The 19,334-nt window shown below is 40.7% G+C and overlaps 1 long non-coding RNA gene across 1 annotated transcript in view; it reads left to right on the forward strand.

Annotated features, from left to right (window-relative positions):
• LOC114027880 overlaps positions 1 to 8,884 on the forward strand; it is a 9,942-nt gene extending 1,058 nt beyond the window's left edge. Inside the window, exons 2-3 of the long non-coding RNA XR_003567307.1 lie at positions 2,849 to 3,010; positions 8,801 to 8,884. This is a non-coding gene — a long non-coding RNA (uncharacterized LOC114027880). The remainder of the gene's footprint in view (positions 1 to 2,848; positions 3,011 to 8,800) is intronic.
• The last annotated feature ends 10,450 nt before the right edge of the window (positions 8,885 to 19,334 follow it).

Here is a 19,334-nt window from a genome sequence, read left to right on the forward strand (position 1 = left end):
GGGTAGGGGACTGAAGGATGAGAGACCGAAAGGTGGGGGACCGAAGGATGAGGGACGGAAGCGTAGGGGACTGCAGAGTGGGTTCGCCAAATACAGACAGGAGTGCCAGCAGAGCATCCGCAACTACTTCCTCAGAAACTCCTCCGGGGAGTTTAAAGTCATCTCTGTGGTGAGGCCCGGCCCACTACGGAGGGAAGAAGGGGGAGCCGAGGGGAAGGGGACCCAGGCCTAGGAGAGCCCGCGGGGCGGGCCAGATGGAGAGATCCCGGGACTTCTCAGCTTGGGGAGGCTGGGGACCGGGCCTGGAAAGCTGAGGAGTCTGGATAGGCCTGGGGGTGGGATCTCTGGCCTGGGGGCGGGGCTGCTCAGCCTAGGAGCCTGTGGATAGGCCTGGGGCGGGGTCTATGGCCTGGGGGCGTTGCCTCTCAACCTGGAGTGTCTGTGGGTAGGCTTGGGGGCGGGGTCTCTGGACTGGGGGCGGGGCTACCTCAGCCTAGGAGCCTGTGGCTAGGCCTGGGGGCGGGGGGGTGGGGGGGGAGCTGTCCTATGGCCTGGGGGAGTAGCCTCTCCGCCTGGAGAGTCTGGATGGAACCACACTGGGCATCACAGCCTTAGGAGTCTATGCCGCTGGGGTGGGAAGAGGGAGGCCGGGCCCATGGCTTCTGAGAGTCCAGGCGAGGCTGATGCAGGAGCCAGAAAGGACAGCTCCAGCTCTGGGACATCCCATTTAGGGACCTGGCTCCTTTCCCGTGCCTGTTGATGTTGGCCGGCGCTGAGATAAATGCAAATGATCTGTGCCTCTCTTAACAATTGGGGCCCCAGAACTGGACCCCGGCGTCCAGATGCGGCCTGGCTTTGCAAGAGAACATGAGGATACCTCATGCTGGACCCTCTTCATGCCCCATGCTTTTTTCCCCCCTTAAATGCCCAGGCATTCTGTTGAAGGCACTACCATCCTTCAAGTCACCTAGGTGCACCACCTGGCAGTTGGCTTTGATTCTTTCCTCTCCCTCTCCCGTATCCTATAAGCTTTTGAGTCTTCCGGAGGCTACCTTCTCACCATCTTGGCCGCACATCCCCTCTCCCTCCTCATCTGCACCTCCCTCTCTTCCCTGGCTTCTTCTCAAGTTCCACCTTCTACAGAAAGCCTTTCTTCAATAGCCTTTAATGCTAGTGCTTTTCATTTGTTGATTATCTCCAATTCATCCTATATTTATCTCGTTTGAACAAAGTTGTTTACATATTATCTCCTCTATTAGACAATGAGCTCAAGGACTGTGTTTTTCCATTTTATTTAGTTCCTAGCACAATGTCTCTATGCTTAATAAATGCTTTTTCCCCCTTTGGCGAGATGATCAGGGTTAAGTGACTTGCCCAGGGTCACACAGCTAGTAAGTGTCTGAGGTTGAATTTGAGCTCAAGTCCTTCCTGACTTCAAGGCTGGTGCTTTATCCACTGGGCCACCTAGCTGCCCCACAATAAAGGGTTATTGTTGGAAAATCTTGTTAAGGGGCTCAGTGGGCTCCATGTTAAGCAAAATGGACACCCTCAAAAAGGCTTCTCAAGAGTAAGTCTAGGGGCAGCTAGGTGGCACAGTGGATAGAGCACTGGCCCTGAAGTCAGGAGGACATGAGTTCAAATCTGACCTCAGACCACACTTGACACTTATTAGCTGTGTGACCCTGGGCAAGTCACTTAACCCCAATTGCCTAAAAGAAAAAAAAAAAAGCAACTCCATGTTAGAAATGGGCATACCTAGAGAAGCCCAGGGGACATTGGGATAAACTACAACCCCCCCCAAGTCTGTCATTTAAAGCCCTCCATAAGGTGGGTCCCACTAACCTTGCCAGACTGATTCTGACTCTCCTCCTCCCTTTATTTTTGGGTGCACTGGCTGTTCCCTGTACTCAATGGGCCAACTCCTTTCTGCATACCTTTGCCCAGGCTGTCCCCTATGCTTGGAATACATTCTTTCCTCACCTCTATCTCTTAGAATCTTTAATTTCCTTTAAGACTTAACTAAGGTGCCACATCCTACCTTACAAGACCTTCCCTGGCCCTCCAAGTTAGTGCTCTCTCCTTCTGGAAATTATTTTGCATTTATTTACTCATGCTGTATTCCCAGAAGAATGTAAGCTCTTTGAGGGCAAGAACTATTTTTTTTAATCTTTCTATCCTTAGCCTCTGGCACAGTGACCCTCATACAGTAGGTGATTAATAAATGTCTATTGGATTGAATTGGATGTCATTCTGTTGACTCATTTTGAGCTTGCAGTCCATTAAAAACCTTTGCTCTTTTTTCATACAAATTGTCATCTGGCAAGCCTCTCTCATTGTGTTCTTGAGCAGCTGACTTTTTAAAAATATGTAAGAAGATGCAATTTATTCCTAATAGGTTTATGTTGTTGAATTGAATCAAATTTGATCTTCCTTCACTAAAATCCCCCTGCAAAGTCTCCTTGTGAAGTGAAGGCAATCTTGGGATCCCAAAGGGTGCTCAACTGAAAGGATCCACCAAGCTTGAAAGACTGAAAATATATGAATGGTGGTAGATTGACAGCCAGACTGTTAATTGTGAAGATACTCATTGCCCCTGGGTGATGAATTGGGAGAGGATGGGGGCAAGAAACATTCCAACTATGGGAAAAGATGAGGTGGGGCTGTATCAGGGAAGAGAAGGACCACAGCAATGAAATGCTAGTTGCTTGGAATATTGAAGGAAATATCATTCCAATTTAGATTAGGATTCTATTGTCCAACATGCTCCAGATCCCTTGATGGCAGGTTAAAATCTTGGCAAATTGGTACCTATATGATGACCTATGAAACTCTGTATTTTGTATTCCAGATATTATTGATAGCGTCATATTTCTTGATGAAAAAAACCAAAATAGCCAGTGTGTTCACTCCATTGGTCTTACTGATAGAATCCATCCTCTTTTTTTTCTTCATTTTTGCAAATATACTGGCATTACCAAGATATTTAACGAAGCTGATGTGGCCCATTTTTGTAAGTGTTTATTTTCATAATTTCAATTTAAGTCTTTGTGGGTATATATCATACATGGCAGACATATAAGTTTCAGAAAAATGCTTATTGAATTGAATTCAGAGGTTAATGGAATTCAGGGGACATTTAAAAGATTATATAGTCCCAAGGTTCTTAACATTTTTTGTGTCCTGGGTCCCTTTGGCAGTTTGGGGAAGCCTATGGACCCCTTCTCAGAATAATATTTTTAAATGCATAAAATAAAGTACATAGGAGTGCGAAGGAAACCAATTATATTAAACAGTAGTTCTCAAAACAGTATTTAAAAAAAAAAAACAAGTTCAAAGAGCCATGTTAAGAACTACTGATTTGTTCAATTCCCTCATTTAACAGATGAGGAAACTGAGTTCCAGTTTTTTCCAGTTCCCCAAATGAGTTGCCAAAGGTCAAACAGGCGGTTAGATAACAAGATGGGACTAAAACCCAGATCTTCTACTCCAAATTCAGTGTTCTTTCCACCATGCCATGGATGGATTTTGATTCTCTGCTGCTTTTTCTGTATGACCTGTATTGGGCATGCTACCCAACCTCCTTGGCACTCTTTGTTCGTTCACAGAATGGGAGAGTTGAACTCCATATGCTATAACTATTTGCACCCACTGTATATCTCTCCCTTGGCCCCAGAGGCACTGACTATTACTTTTTTTTTTTAGTGAGGCAATCAGGGTTAAGTGACTTGCCCAAGGTCACACAGCTAGTACGTGTCAAGTGTTTGGTCTGAGGCCGGATTTGAACTCAGGTCCTCCTGACTTCAGGGCCGGTGCTCTATCCACTGCGCCACCTAGCTGTCCCAGCACTGACTATTTTGAGTCCATCTTTTATGATTTATGCCAAATGGAAGAGGAAAAAGCCATAGAACTAATGAATCATGAAATCGTAAGTTTATAGTTGGGAGGGACTAGTCTAACCTCACTTTACAGGGAATGAAACTAAGAATCGGGGAAATAATAATAATGATAATATCTAGCCTTCATATAGTGCCTTAAGGTTTGCAAAGCACTTTACAAATATTATTTCATTTGATCCTCACAACTGTGGGAGGTAGGTGCTATTATTATCCCCATTTTATAGATGGAGAAATTGAGGCACAAAGAAATTGAGTGACTTGCCCAGAGTCATATGGCTAGTAAGTATCTAAATCAGGATTTGAACTCAAGTCTTCCTGATTCCAAGTCCACCACCATGCACTGTGATACCTGTCCCCAAAGAAGGGATTTTATCAATTTCACCCTGGTGGTAAAGAAGCAGAGCCATTATTTCAACCAAGACCATTCACTCTTTATTTCATCTCAACCATGCTTTGTTCCAGTCCCACCCCTAATTGGTTGTGTGACTTTGTGCAAATCAGAAGCCATGAGGGTTTTAACTTTGCTCCCTATGCTCCCCCATTCTGAACTTCCCTATTGCTGTTGAGGGCACCACCATCTTCCCAGTTACCCTGGCTTAAAATCTTAGTGTCATCCTTGCCCCCTCACTATCTCTACCCCCCGCATCTAAGCTGTTGCCAAGGATTGGCCATTCTACCTTTGTTACATTTCTGACTATACCTCCTTCTCTCCTCTGACACCACCCCCACCCTGGTGCAGGCCCTCATCACTTCACACCTGGACCATTACAATGGTCTGCTGGTGAGTCTGCTGCCTCACTCCATGCTCATCCTTGATTCAGCCATTATATGATCTTAAAGCAGGTCTGACCAGATCTCTCTCTCCTTCTCTCTCTCTCTCTCTTTCTCTCTCTCTCTCTCTCACACACACACACACACACACACACACACACACACACACACACACAGAATTCCTAGCACAAAATATTTCATCTCCCGACTCTGGGAATTTGCACTGGCTGTGCCCCATGCCTGGAGTTCTCTCCCTCCTCACCTCTGCTTTCTGGCTTCCCTGGCTTCCTTCATGTCCCAGCTCAAACCCCACTTTGTACAGGATGCCTTTCTAGATCTTCTTTAATTCTGATGGCATCCATTTGTGGATTCGCTCCAATTTCTCCCATTTATGACTTGTTTGTATCTAGCTGTTTGCTTGTTGTCTCTCCTGTTAAGCTTCTTGAGACCAGGGACTGTCTTTTGCCTTTCTTTGTACTCACAGCACTACAAACAGTGCCTGGAACTTAGTGGGCACTTTAATCAATGCTTGTTGATTAAATGACTGGTATAATGGAAGAAGCACTGACTTTTTTTTTTATTTAATAGGCTATAGGTGAAATTCCTGGCTCTATTAATAACAAGTTGTGTGACATGGAACAAGCCTCTTAATCTCTGTGTGCCTCGGTCTCCTCATTTGTCAAATTAGGGGTTCAATTAAGAGATCTCTACAATCCAATAGAAAGTTTCCTGACCAGTAAAATGGGGATAATTCTTGTGTTATGGATCTTAAAGGAATATTGTAAGGAAAGCATTTTGTAAACTCCAAAGCATTATAGAAAGGTGAGCTATGATTACTAATAAAAACTTTTCTTAATAAAATCTATTTTTTTTCAAAAGCAATGAAAGTTTTCATTTGCCTGCACCTTGATGTTTTCCTCTTTATTTTTTTTTTTATTTTGGCTAGGCAATGGGGTTAAGTGACTTGCCCAGGGTCACACAGCTAGTAAGTGTTATGTGTCTGAGGCCAGATTTGAACTCAGGTCCTCCTGACTCCAGGGCCGGAGCTCTATCCTCTGCACCACCTAGCTGCCCCTGATGTTTTCCATTTAGTGTTCCATCTCTCAACCATGTGCCTTTGCAAACAACTTTGTACATATGTGATCCGTACAGGATAAATTTGAGGTAATCTCAAGGGAAAAGCTCTGGGTGGGCAATGGGGAGAAGGTCTCCTACAGAAGGTGCCATTTGAACTGAATCTTGAGGGAAGCCAGAAGGCGGAGTTAAAGAGGGAGAACATTCCAAGCATGAGTTGGGATATAGACTGTCCCATTCAAGCAACTAAAAACAGGCCAGTGTTGCTAGATCAGACAGTAGTTGCAAGAGAATGAATTGTAAGAAGACTGGAGAGATAGGAAGGGGTCAGATTGTGAAGGGCTTTAAATGTCACACCAAGTCTTTTATATTTGATCTTGGAGGTAAGAGAGAGCAACTAGATATTATTGAGGAGGGAGAGGACAGGGTCAGACCTCTTTAGGAAAAACACATTTGGCATCTGAGCAGAGGATAGGCTAGAGAAGAGACACTTGAGTTCAGGTATGAGATGATGAGAGCCTGCACCAGAGTGATGGCTGAATGAGTGGAGAGGAGGGGATGCTGATTAGAAATGAGAGGTGACTGAAAGAGAACAAGTAAGGATGGCCTCAAAGCTGTGGGCCTGAGTGATTGGGAGGACTATGGCCTCAAAAGCAAACTGGAAAATTGGAAAGAGAAGTGGAGCTTGGGAGAAGATAATGAGTTCCGTTTGGGACATATAAAGTTCAAGACATCTAATGAACATCCAGTTTGAAGAACATTTACTATAGACTTACTGTGGGAATCATCTGCACAGAGATGGTACTGAGCCCAGAGGAGCTGATACCACCATATTAGATAGAGTGGTGGAGAAGAAAAGAGGCACCAGGGCAGACCCTTGGGGGACATCCATGGTTAGTAAATGTCACCTGGATGAAGAACTAACAAAAGAGACTGAGGAGAAGTTGTCAGAGAGGTAGGAAAGAATAGTGTCATGGGCACCTAGAAAGGGGAAAATATCAAGCAGAAAAGTGTGATCAACAGTGTCAAAGGCTGCACAGAAGCAGAACAAAAGATGAGGATTGAGAGAAGGCCATTGGATTTGGCAACTAAGAGATCATTGGAACATAAACTGATATAAAGTGAAATGATCAGAACCAGAAGAACATCATACACAGTAACAGCAATATTATATTGTATTATCATATCAATTATTGCATTGTTACAACAATATTATATTATAATAACAGCGATGATTTACTGTGAATGACTTTGCTATTCTCAGCAATACAGTGATCTACGACAATTCTGAAGAACTTTATATTGAAAAATGCTATCCATCTCCTGAGAAAGAATTGATGGAGTTTGAATACAGATTAAAGCATACTTTTTTGACTTTATTATTCTTGTTTTTCGGGTCTGAGCTTTTTTTTTTTTTTGTCACATGGGTAATATGGAAACATTTTGCCTGACTGCACATGTGTAATCTATGTCAAATTGCTTGCCTTCTCAAGGAGGGGAAAAGCGAATTTGGAACTCAACATTTTAAAAAATGAATGTAAAAAATTTTTATTTGCATGTAATTGGGAAAAAATAAAACTAAAAACTAAATGTTTAAAAAAGAGAGATCATTGGAGACTTTGGAGAGAGCAATTTCAGCTACATATTGAGGTTGGAGTGCAGAGAAGAGAAAGTGAAGGCACTAGTTGTAGTCAGCTTTCTCAAGAAGCTTACCTGAGGAGAAGATAGAAATGTGATAAGCAAGGACCATAGGATCAGGTGACTTTTTTTTTTTTTAAGGATAAGGGAGATGTGAGTGTGTTTGGGCATGGGGAAGGAGCAAGTAGATAAAGAGAGATTCAAGATTATAGAGTTGGGCTGATAAAGGGGCAATCTGCTGGAGAAGGCAGATTGGACCAAAATCACTTGTGCAGACAAAGGGCTCTGCCTTGGCAAGGAGAAGAGCTATCTCTTTAGGGAAGACAGGCGTGAAAGAGGAGACAGTGAGGAAAACATATCTAAGTGGTGTGAGATGAGGAGTGAAGAAAAGGGAATTCTCTGCAAATAGTTTCATTTTCTTTCAACAGTTAGTAGCCACCAGAATCTGGATTGAGTGACAAATTTTAATAGAGTGAACCTCAAAGGAGGAGAGATTCCTGTAGTATTGGTAGAGAGAGAATCTGGAAGAGGTAATGGGGAGCAAAGAGTGTCGGCTCCCCCCACCCCCAGTATTGGGGGAGAGGGGCAGGGTATGATGGAAAGAAGAGCTAGTTTATAGCAGAGTAGCCAGGAGTGTAGCATTATTTGGAGGCAACCATATGTCAGTGAGTACAAAAAGATGGAGGGAGGGAAAAAGAAGAAAGAAGGTTTAGGATGAAATCAAGTTTCTTAATTACTGAGTAGGCCGTGAGAGCCCAGCAAGAGAACCCGGTGGAAGGGCTGAGTAGATCCGGAGTGGGATGTCTGTGGGTAAGGCTAAGAGAGAGGGGATCGAGGGGCCAGGCAGCTGGGGAGGGGAAGTGGAGTTTGAACCTCAGTAGCCAGGGGTTCAGAACCACTGGAAATGGGGAGGCTGATGCAGTAGGAGCATACTCCATTGAGTATAACTAGTGAGGAGTGAGTTCAGGCAACAGTGCCCAGAGAAAGGCCTGTTGAGGGAGGAGGTGATTCCATTGTCCAAGGCCTTCCCTTGATGCCCAGCCTCATAGTGGGTGGTGCTGGATGTATCCTGTGAGCCCCAAAATGTCCTCCTTGCTGCAAGCAGGAGTGATACAAGTATGCACTGGTCTAGTCTAGCCAGGAGTTTCAGTTGTAGGTAGGCCCAGGAAAGGCCTCCAGAACACTGAAGGAGGCCAGAGGTGGTGAGCCTGGAATCGGGCTGAAGCAGTCTGTTTATGTAGAATGTTGGCCCCTTGAGGGTGAGACTATTTCCAGTCTTGTCTTTGCATGCCTGCTGTGTAGTTTGGTGCGTAACATGTAGTTATTGAGTTGAATTGCACTAAATCCTTAGGCAATTGTAGTATTTTTATGATACTCCATCAGCATTCGGTGTTGACTGTTTTTCTCTTCTGCATTTTCAGGATATTCTCAATGATTTTTTTGCATTTCTATACCTTGCCTATGCAGGCTTCTACTCAATAATTCACCCACCAGGCACTATGGATAAACTATACTGGCAAGTAGCTGTAAGTAAATTATTTTTAAGTTTCATTTCTACATGTTAAAAATCTGTATTCAGGTCCTTTGGGAAAATGTCTATGTTCTGTCCTGTTGCAGGAGAAGTCTGTTCTCCAATGGGCAGTATGATGCTCCATTATGAGTGCCATTCATTTCAGCAATGTGAATGTGGGCGCGATGTGTCAGGCTGGGTTTTAAAATGAGTAAATTGGACCGCTTTCTCCTGCCCATTTCAGATCTGATAATTGGTCTCTCCAAATCAGTGTTTAGGTTGTAACTCAGCATCCATGCTAGAGAAGGAAAAAAAAAAGAAAAAAAAAGAAGAAACAGATGCACATGATGCATAGGTCCCAAAGAGATTTATTAAAGGATAATATTGATAATCAGCTTGAGACAGGAGTGAAGCTGTGGGCCTCCAAAGCTATATCCAGACAGGAGTGGTGGGTGGCAGCTCCAAAGATGGTTTCCTAGCTCCTCCTTTTGGTACCAAAATGTCTCGTCTCTGACATGTCTTAGAGATGCTCCCTTTTTCAGATGGGGTCCAGGATCCTGACTGGTGGGGTGCAAGGTATTATCTATTACCTCTGATTCAAGACCTGCCCTTTGGGATCTTTGACTACAGTAATTGGTTGACTGAGATGAGAATATGGGATCAGAATATTTGCCAATTTATTCAGGGTTGGCAATCTAGGGAATTATAGAAGGTTTTATCTATGATCCTCAGTGCTATGGGACCATTTGGGCCCAGGTAGACTCTTATCTGTAAAATGATTGGTGGCTCAGGAATAAACTTCAACTGGTTTTCAGGGTAAAAGTAAAATAAAGTAGGAAACTATTAAAACTACCTACACAGACAGAAGAATAGGTAATTAATATGGCCCTGGGTCTTCTTAAGGAGTTCTGGAAGTATCAGGAATATGGCCTTGGGCCATCTTCTCAAATGAGAATCAAAGACTTGAAGAGAGGTGCTTAGAGCTTTTCCCCTTGATATCCTACACTATAAAAGATAACTCATTTTATAGAATGAGGATAATATACTTTTGATACACAAGGATCCTACATGAGGAGAAAGGCCTTACTTATTAACATAGCTATATGTTGGGGATTTAGTGTGGGGTAGAGTCAAGATGATAGAGTAGTACCAGACAAGTTCTACCCACAACTGCTCCACACAGATAGAATTCATCAGACCACATCATGATCAGGAGATCCAAGAAAACAAAATGACAGCCAATCATTTTTCTAGCCTGGGTCAATAAAGGGAGTCTGAGAGGTCTGTGGACAGTGGGGACAGGGTCTCTTCAAGCACAAGGAGAGGCTATGCACCAGAGCCACAAAGAGTCTCAAATGCTGTAACGCACAGGAACTTGACCTTGTGCAGCAGACCGGAACAGATAGATGCCAAATGGCAGTTCTGTCACTGGCTGTGAAGTTCTGGGTCATAGATCCAGGATGAGGAGGGGACTTGCACCTAGGGGTGGCATCCCAGGGTGAGAAGTGATCCCTAGCTCCTTAGTCCCCTAGTGCCCTAGATTGTGTACTGATCAAGAAACAAGTTTGGAAGCAAGCAGCAGCTACGTGTCTCTGACTCTAGGAGTAGAGCAGCATTTCACCTCTAGCCTGCAGTGGAATAGCCAGGGCAGAAATCCCAGACCAAAGGGAAGCCTGCAGTTCTGTTGCTCTGAACCAGTCGATCTTCCTAGATGTCTAAAAGTGGCTGAATCCAGTAGCAGTCTACTGAAACACCAAATAGGGCAAGCCCACAGCTATGTTGCTCAAACCCAATTCCAGGTCAAGAACTTTCAGAACTCAAACCAGGGGGATGGCAATCAGATTTTACCCTGAATCAGGCCACTTCAGGAGCACTGAATGCTAACGGGTCCTGCAAGGACAACCTGAGATCCTGGAATAACACAACACTCAACCCAAGAAAGCAGCAGCAAGACTCTAGAAAACACAAGCTTGGCCCAGATATTCCCTCTGGAAGTGAGCATTGACCATCCCTAATATAAAGTACTACGTCAGGAAGTACACTAAAAGCATGAGCAAACAAAAATAATCCCACTGTAAAAAGCTATTATGGTAAGAGAACACTCAAAAACAACAACAACAAAAAGAAAAAAAATGACTTCCAAACATCTACAAGAAAAGCTTCACAGCTTGGATACAAGTTCAACTGGAATTCTTAGATGTGAAGAAATAATAATTTTTAAATGTTTTAAGAATTTAAAATATTTTTATAAATAAAAATGAGGGTTCTAGAAGTGGGAAAGGAAATGAGAGCTATGGATGAAAGAATTGGGAACAGAATTAACAACTTGGCACAAAAGGTATAAAACCTTGCCCAAGCAACAAACTCCTTGAAAATTAGAAAGGACATAATAGAAGATAATGGCTCTCTGAGACAGCAAGAAATTTTAAAACAAAGTTAAAAGACAAGAAAAAAATAGAACAGAATGTAAGGTATCTCATAGCATAAACAACTGATCTGGGAAATAGATTAAGGAGACATAATATGCAGGTAGGTGCTCAGTGGATAGAGTGCTGGGCCTGAAGTCAGGAAGACCTGGGTTCATATCCAACCTCAGATATTTACTAGCTATGTGATCCTGGACAAGTCATTTAACCTCTGTCTGCTTCAGTTTCCTCATTTGTAAGATGGGGAAATTGATAGCATGTACCTCCCAGGGTTGTTGTGAGTATCAAATGAGATAATAGTTGTAAAGTACTTAGCATAGTGCCTGGCATATAGCAGGTGCTTTATGTTTACTTCCTTCCTGTCTTATTTAAGAATCGTTGGAAAACCTAAAAGCCATGACTAAAAAAAGAACCTAGACCAATAACCAATTACCAAGAAATCATGAAATCAAAAAACTATCGACATCTCTTAGAATGACAGAAGGCAGAGTAGAAACAGAAAGTATTTGCCAGTCACCTCTCAAAAGAAACCCCAAATTAAAACTTCCCAGGAACATCAATGACAACTGCAGGGCTTCTAGGTTAAAGGAAAAAAATTCTGCAAGCAACCAGAAAGAAAGAATTCAAATACTGAGGATTCGTGATCAGGATGACACAAGATTTAGCAGTCACCATTATGAAGGAACAGTTGGCTTGGAACAAGATATTCCAGAAGGCAAAGGATATAGGTTTATGACTAAGAAGAAAACTAAGCATAATCCTACGGGAAGGAAAATGGACCTTTAATGAAATAGAAAATTTCCAAGTGTTCCCAAAGAAAAGAACAGAACCACATGGAAATTTTGAAGGGCAAGCATAGGCATCATAAGAATATGAAACTGTAAACATGAGCATAAAATCATAACAGAGTAAACAAACTAAAACTATTTAAGAGCTAGTTATTGTTACATTCTAATATAGGAAGATAATACATGTGTCTCCTCAGAACCCTATCTTTGAGGTCATAGAGAGAGTCCAACTCTAATTGGTGATCCAAGGAGTAGTTCTGTTATATTTTGATTATCTTAAAAGAAGAATGCAAAGAGAAAGGGAAGAGGAATATACCATTGGGGGAAGAAAAGGAAAGATAGAGAAAATTATCTCACATAATTAGAGTGCAAAAGTAGATTTCTATACAAACAAGGAAGAGGGAGTAGGGGGAACAGATAACTCTTGAACTCTCATCTGAATTGGTCAAAGGAGGGAAGAATGCATACACACATAGCTGGTTACATAAATACATTTCTCCAACCAGGGAAACAGGAGTGAAAGGGGAAAAGAGATAAGGGGATAATAAGGAGGGAAAATCAGAGCAAGGATTAGCCCTAAGCAAAACAAAGCAAAAAAAATAATCTGAAGATGTATAAAAATACTTATAGAATCTCTTTTTGGGGTAGCAAAGAATTGGAAACTGAGGGAGCACCCCTCAATTTGAGAATGACTAAGGCATGGCATATGAATGTGATGGAATATCATTTTTCTGTAAGAAATGATGCAGGGAATTGGCTTCAGAAAAGACTTAGAAAGGCTTCTATAAACTGATGGAAAGTGAAATGAGCATAACCAGAAGAATAATTTACACAGAACAGTGGTATTATTAAAAAAATCAACTGTGAAAGACATAGTAACTGATCAACAAAATGAAGTAACCACAATTCCAAAAGACTCATGATGAAACATGCTATCCCTCTTCAGACAGAAAACCAATGGACTCAGAGTACACATTAAAGCATATTTTTCTTTTTATTTTTTTTGGGGGGGGAACATAGCTAATGTGGAAATTTGTTTTGCATGACTTCATATTTGTAATGTGTTTTGTATTTCTTGTCTTCTCAATGGGTGGGGAAGAGGGTGTGGATAGGGAAAAAATCTGGAACTGAAAATAAAATGAAATTGAATTTAAAAAAATAAAGGAAGGAAGAATACAAACACACATAGCTGGGTATAGAAATACACTTCACTGAACAAGAAAACAGGAATAAAAGAGGAAAGAGAGAAAGAGGTATAAGAGGGAGGGAAAAATCAAGGGAGGGATTAATCCTAGGTAAAAACAAAACAAAAACCACAAACTCTAAAGATGTATAAAAATACTGATAGCAGCTTTTTGTTTTGGCAAAGAATTGAAAATGAAAACTGAGCGAGTGCTCCTCAGTTAGGGAATGACTGAGCAAGTTATGGTGTATGAATAGTCAAATGCAATTATCCCATAGAAATTATGAAGAGGAAGGTTTCAGAGAAACCTGGGGAGGCTTATTTGAACTAATGTAGAGTGAAGTAAGAAGAACTAGGAAAACAATTTATACAATAACAACAATATCATGAAGACAAACTACTTTAAAAGACTTAGTAACTCTAATTAACCCAATGACCAACCATATCAACCAAAGAATTCACCATGAAACATACTACCCATCTCCTGATAGAGAGGTGATGGTTTCCAAGTACAGATTGAGGCATATTTTTTTTTTGACATGGCCAATGTGGGAAGTTTTGGCATCAAATAGGTAATTTCCACCAATAAGGAGAGTCTTATGCAAATAGCTTGGGATCACAAGTTACTTATTATTATCGTCTTTTTGCTAATGAGGAAACTCGGACAAGTGAAATGACCTGCCCCATATCACACAACTTATGTCTTAGTGGGACACAACTGGTCTATATCAGAGGATTGGAACCCAGGTATCCTGATTCCCAGTCCAATGTTCTTTCCATTGATAAGTGAAGAGACACACTCCATTGGGTAAAGAAATACATCTCAGATGGGGCCACCCGGAGACTAGTGAATGTATTTCAAGCCTCCAGTCTATGCCGAGGAGCCCATTATTACTGTAACATTCCTGACCACTTCCTAGCGACTTGTGACCTCTTCTCTTCCAGGCAAGTGAAAGCTTCATCATAATTCCCTACCTTTGTAGTTCTACCTTAGAGTTTGCCCAGCACTCAATGACTCCCTCTTTCACCTGGTCACAACACTGGGAGCTTAGGTAGGGCACATACTATCATCCCCTTTTCATTCAGATATATAGAGGCACAGAGGAATTTAGGTGACTTGCCTAGAGTCACATAGTAGGGTTGGAGTTAGGAGATATCTATTACCATGGGCAAATCATGTAGCTTTTCTGTATCTAGTTTAAACTTCTTTTTTTTTTGTCTAGGCAATGGGGTTAAGTGACTTGCCCAGGGTCATACAGCTAGTAAGTGCTATGTGTCCAAGGCCGTAGTTTACACTTCTGTACTCTCTTCCTATGGGAGAAGTGTTGGATGGGTAGAGACCATAGATTCTTAGGGTTTACAGATAGAGATGACCTCAGAGTAATCTAGTTCAACTCCTTCACTTTACACATGAGGAAACTGAGGCCCAGAGAAGCTTTGTGGTCACATAGCTAATAAATAACGGAGCCAGGATTTGAAATTAGATTCTATCTCCAAACCCCATACTCTTTCAACTAGATCCACTGAGGCTGTGTTTGGAGAGAAAGAATAGTAGCAACAGTTTACATTATTAATAATAGTTGCTTCCAGGGGCAGCTAAGTTGTGCAGTGGATAGAGCACTGGCCCTGGAGTCAGAAGGACCTGAGTTCAAATTTGACCTCAGACACTTGATACTTACTAGCTGTGTGACCCTGGGCAAGTCACTTAACCCCACTGCCTAACCAAAAAAAGAAAAAAAACAAAACAAAACAAAAAAATAATAGTTGCTTCCTGAAGAGGTGAACTCCCCATGCTCAGTACTTTTCAAACAGGCTAGATGACCACTTAGAATAACTCACAATTGTTGTTGTTCGGCCATTTCAGTAATGTCCAACTCTTTATGACCTTATTTGGGGGCTTTCTTGGAAAAAATACTGGAGTCATTCGCCATTTCCTTCTCCAAACTCACATTTACATAACACTTTAATATTCAAGAACATTTTCCTCACATAGTCCAACAAGTGCTGTGGTCAGGATTTGAACTCAGGAACCTGCAGCCTCGAGGCCACATGTGGCTTTCTAGGTCCTCGAATGAGGCCTTTTGCCTGAGTACAAATTTTACAGAACCAATCCTTTTATTAAAATGATTTGTCCTGTGAAGTTTGAATTCAGTCAAAGGGCCGCACTTGAGGACCTAGAGGGCCACATGTAGCCTCGAGGCAGTGGGTTCCCCACCCCTGGGTTAGGGGAATGAAAGAGGAAGAGGAATGAGGCAGTATCAAGACTCAAGGAGCTGCATCAGTTTTGGGGGGATGATAGGCATGGATGCTTCTGAAAGTCAAGAAATGGGAGGGGAAATGTGTTGGTGCCACTGTGAATGGCCAAAGTAACAGCAATACTTTTCTTTACAGGGACTCATACTATCTGTTGCCTTCTTGTCTCTACTAGATATTGTTGTACAAACCTTGCTGATTAAGTACAGGACGATGAAAGCTATATCTAGGACTGTCCCTCCATCCAGACAGAAGACTTAACACACTTAAAATCTCATGGAAAGCAAAGCATGTGTCATGCTTCTCTTTTACTAAGATGATTTTCTTTTCCACTAAAATTCCCATCTTGACAATGGCAAAGTGCTTTCCCAAAAAATAAAGAATGTATGGAAGTCTCTTTTTTACTCAGAGGAATATCAATTTTAACTTTACCAAATAAAGTTCTCTTCTGACACCTTACCTTGGCCCAGAGAAGAACCCTGGGTTCTTGGAGGCCAAGGCAGCAGAGTTCATTTTAAGAGCTTAACAAATGATTCTTGATTGACTGTCTACCTCTGTCAGGTCCTGCCAAGTTGAATATGGGCCTGGCAACAGATTATATCATCAAAACACAAGCCCTGCTGTTTGGAAGGGCTTAACACCACGTCAGCTTCAGTATAACAGATGTTTGGTTCAGAGTGACTCTTCAGGAGCATTTATTGCAAGGGATCACAGATCCTTGAAGAGTTGAAATATTGAGTTAAAAAATTCTTCAATTGTAGGAATCCTTTGGTTTCTTATAGGACAGATTTTGTACTCTATTATTAGACTAATAAATTGTCAGACATAGGAAGGGACCTTAGAATACAGAACATAAACCAGTAAGATAGATAAACCATTGGCTAATTTTATTTAAGAAAAAAAGAAAACCAAATTTCCAGTATCAAAAATGAAAAGGGTGAATTCACCACCAATGAACAGGAAATTAAAGCAATCATTATGAAATAGTTTGCCCTATTATATACCAATAAATCTGACAATCTAAGCAAAATCAACAAATATTTACAAAAATATAAATTGCCCAGATTAACAGAAGAGGAAATGGAATGCCTAAATAATCCCATCTTAGAAAAAAGAAATTGAACAATCCATCAATGAACTCTCCAAGAAAAAATCCCCAGGCCAGATAGGTTCACAAATGAATTTGACCAAACATTTAAAGAACAATTCCAATACCATATAAACTATTTGGAAAAATAGGTGAATGAGTCCTACCAAATTCCTTTTATGACACAAATATGGTAATGATACCTAAACCAGGAGAAGCTGAAACAGAGAAAACTACATACCAAGTTCCCTAATATCAATGCAAAAATTTTAAATAAAATACTAGCAAGGAAATTAGAGCAATATATCACAAGCATCATACACTATGACCAGGTGGGATTTTTACCAGAAAGGTAGGGCTAGTTCAATATTAGGAAAACTACAGCATAATTGACTATATCAATGACAAAACCAACAGAATCATAATTTCTCTCACTAGATGCAGAAAAAGCATTTTGACAAAATATAGCACCCATTCCTATTAAAAAAAAAAAACACTAGGGAGCATAGGAATAAAGAAGCTCTCCTTAAAATGATAAGCAGTATCAAAAGCCATCAGCAGGCATCTGTAATGGGGATAAGTGAGAAGCCTTCATAATTAGATCAGGGGTGAAGCAAGAATGCCCATTATCACCACTATTATTCAATATTGTACTGGAAATGTTTGCTATAGCAATAAAAGAAAAAGAAATTGAAAGAATTAGAATAGGGAATGAGGAAACAAACTATCACTCTTTGCAGGTGATATGATGGTATACTTAGAGAATTCTAGAGAATCAACCAAAAGACTACTTGAAATAAGAACTTTAGCAACATTGCAGGAAATAAAATAAACCCACATGAATCATCAGCATTTCTATAATCAACAAAGCCCAAAAGAAAGATAAATTTTATTTAAAGTAACTGTAAAAAATATAAAATACTTGGGAGTCTACCTGCCAAGACAAGTCCAGGAACTACATGAACACAAACACTTTTCACACAAAGTCAGATCTAAACAATTGGGAAAATATCAATTGCTCATGGGTAGGCCAAGCCAATATAAAAATGACAATTCTGCCTAAACTAGTTTACTTATTCAATGCCATACCAGTTAAACTACCAAAAATTTATTTTATAGAGATAGAAAAAAATAAAATTTATCTATAAGAATGAAAAGTTAATATCAAGGGAATTAATAAAAAAATGCAAAGGAATGCCTCACCATTCCAAATCTCAAACTATACTATAAAGCGATAATCATCAAAACTATCTGGCTAAGAAACAGAGTGGGGAATCAGTGAAATAAATTAGATACACAAGACGCAGCAGTAAATGATCATAGTAACATAATGTTTGACCAACCCAAAGACTCTAGGATAAGAACTCATTATTGACAAAAAATTACTGGGAAAACTGGAATACAATATGGCAGAAACTAGGCACAGATCAACATTTTACACCATATACCAAGATGAGGTCAAAATGGGTATATGATTGAGACAAAAGGGGATTGGTAGAACTAGAAGGGATTTTGGAAGAGCACAGAATGGCAGAACATTAGAATAGTAGACCACATAGATAATATAGAATAGTAGAATTTGAAGGGACTTTGGAACAACATAAAACATTAGAACATAGAAGACAGAGTGGTAAAATATAGAATGGTAGACCAAGAGACTCTCAAAATGTGAATGGACCTTAGAACACAGAATATTAGACCATAGAACATAAAATGTTAGAACGCAGAATGGTAAAGCATAGAATATTAGAGACAGAAAGAGTCTGAAAAAACATTCAGCCAAACAACAAATGTTAGAACCAAAAAGATACCTTAGAACATATTATATTATTGAACACAAAACATGGAAAGTCAGAAATAGAAAGGACCTAAGACTACTCTTAAAATGTTATGAAAAGATCCTGAGAAATCATTTAGTCCAATGCCACATGCTTTACAGAAAAGGAAACTGAGGTCCAGAGAAAGGAATTTGGTGTAAAGTTCCACTGGCAGAACCAAAAGCAAATTTCATATCTGACTCTTGAGAAGTCGCCATTCAGTAAACTGTGAACTATGTTCAAGTAACAACAGTAAAATTGTTATATCAATTTCGTTGACAAAGTTCCTTCCTCACAACAATCCAACCAAAGACTTTGAAGCTGTGAATCAGTCACTTCACTTGAAGTATTTCCCAGCCATTCTGATAACTGAACATCATTCATTCATTCATTCAGTCATTCACTCATCATACAAATATTTATTTGGTTCCAACTAATGTGCACTAACACCATGCTAGGTACTATGTGAAAGATGTAAACAAGACATGATCCCTGGGTTTAAATCTAGTAAACGTATGAATATCTTGGGTTTCCCCAAGGTCTTCCTCTCTGCCACATTATCCATCTTCCTCCCTGTTCCTAGACTCCTTATAACAATAATAGACAGCTGATAGCATGTAGGACGAGTCAAGAATACCTGGATTTTGAATCTAGCCTCAGACATGCACAAACTGAGTGACCCCAAGCAAGTCACTTATCTGCTCAAAGCCTCAGTTTCTTCAACTGTAACTTTTTTTAAACATCAGGTATATATTAAAAACATGATTCTGAGAAAGCCTTCTCCAGACTGTCAAAAAGGTCCATGACACAAAAGAGTTTTAGAACTCCGGGTGTAGACAATTTTGTTCACACATTTTTAAACTCTAATCATGTTTATTGAGTGACACATTG

This window comes from Vombatus ursinus, unplaced genomic scaffold (assembly GCF_900497805.2).
Source record: "Vombatus ursinus unplaced genomic scaffold, bare-nosed wombat genome assembly UNPS02014864.1, whole genome shotgun sequence".
Lineage (NCBI taxonomy): Eukaryota > Metazoa > Chordata > Mammalia > Diprotodontia > Vombatidae > Vombatus > Vombatus ursinus.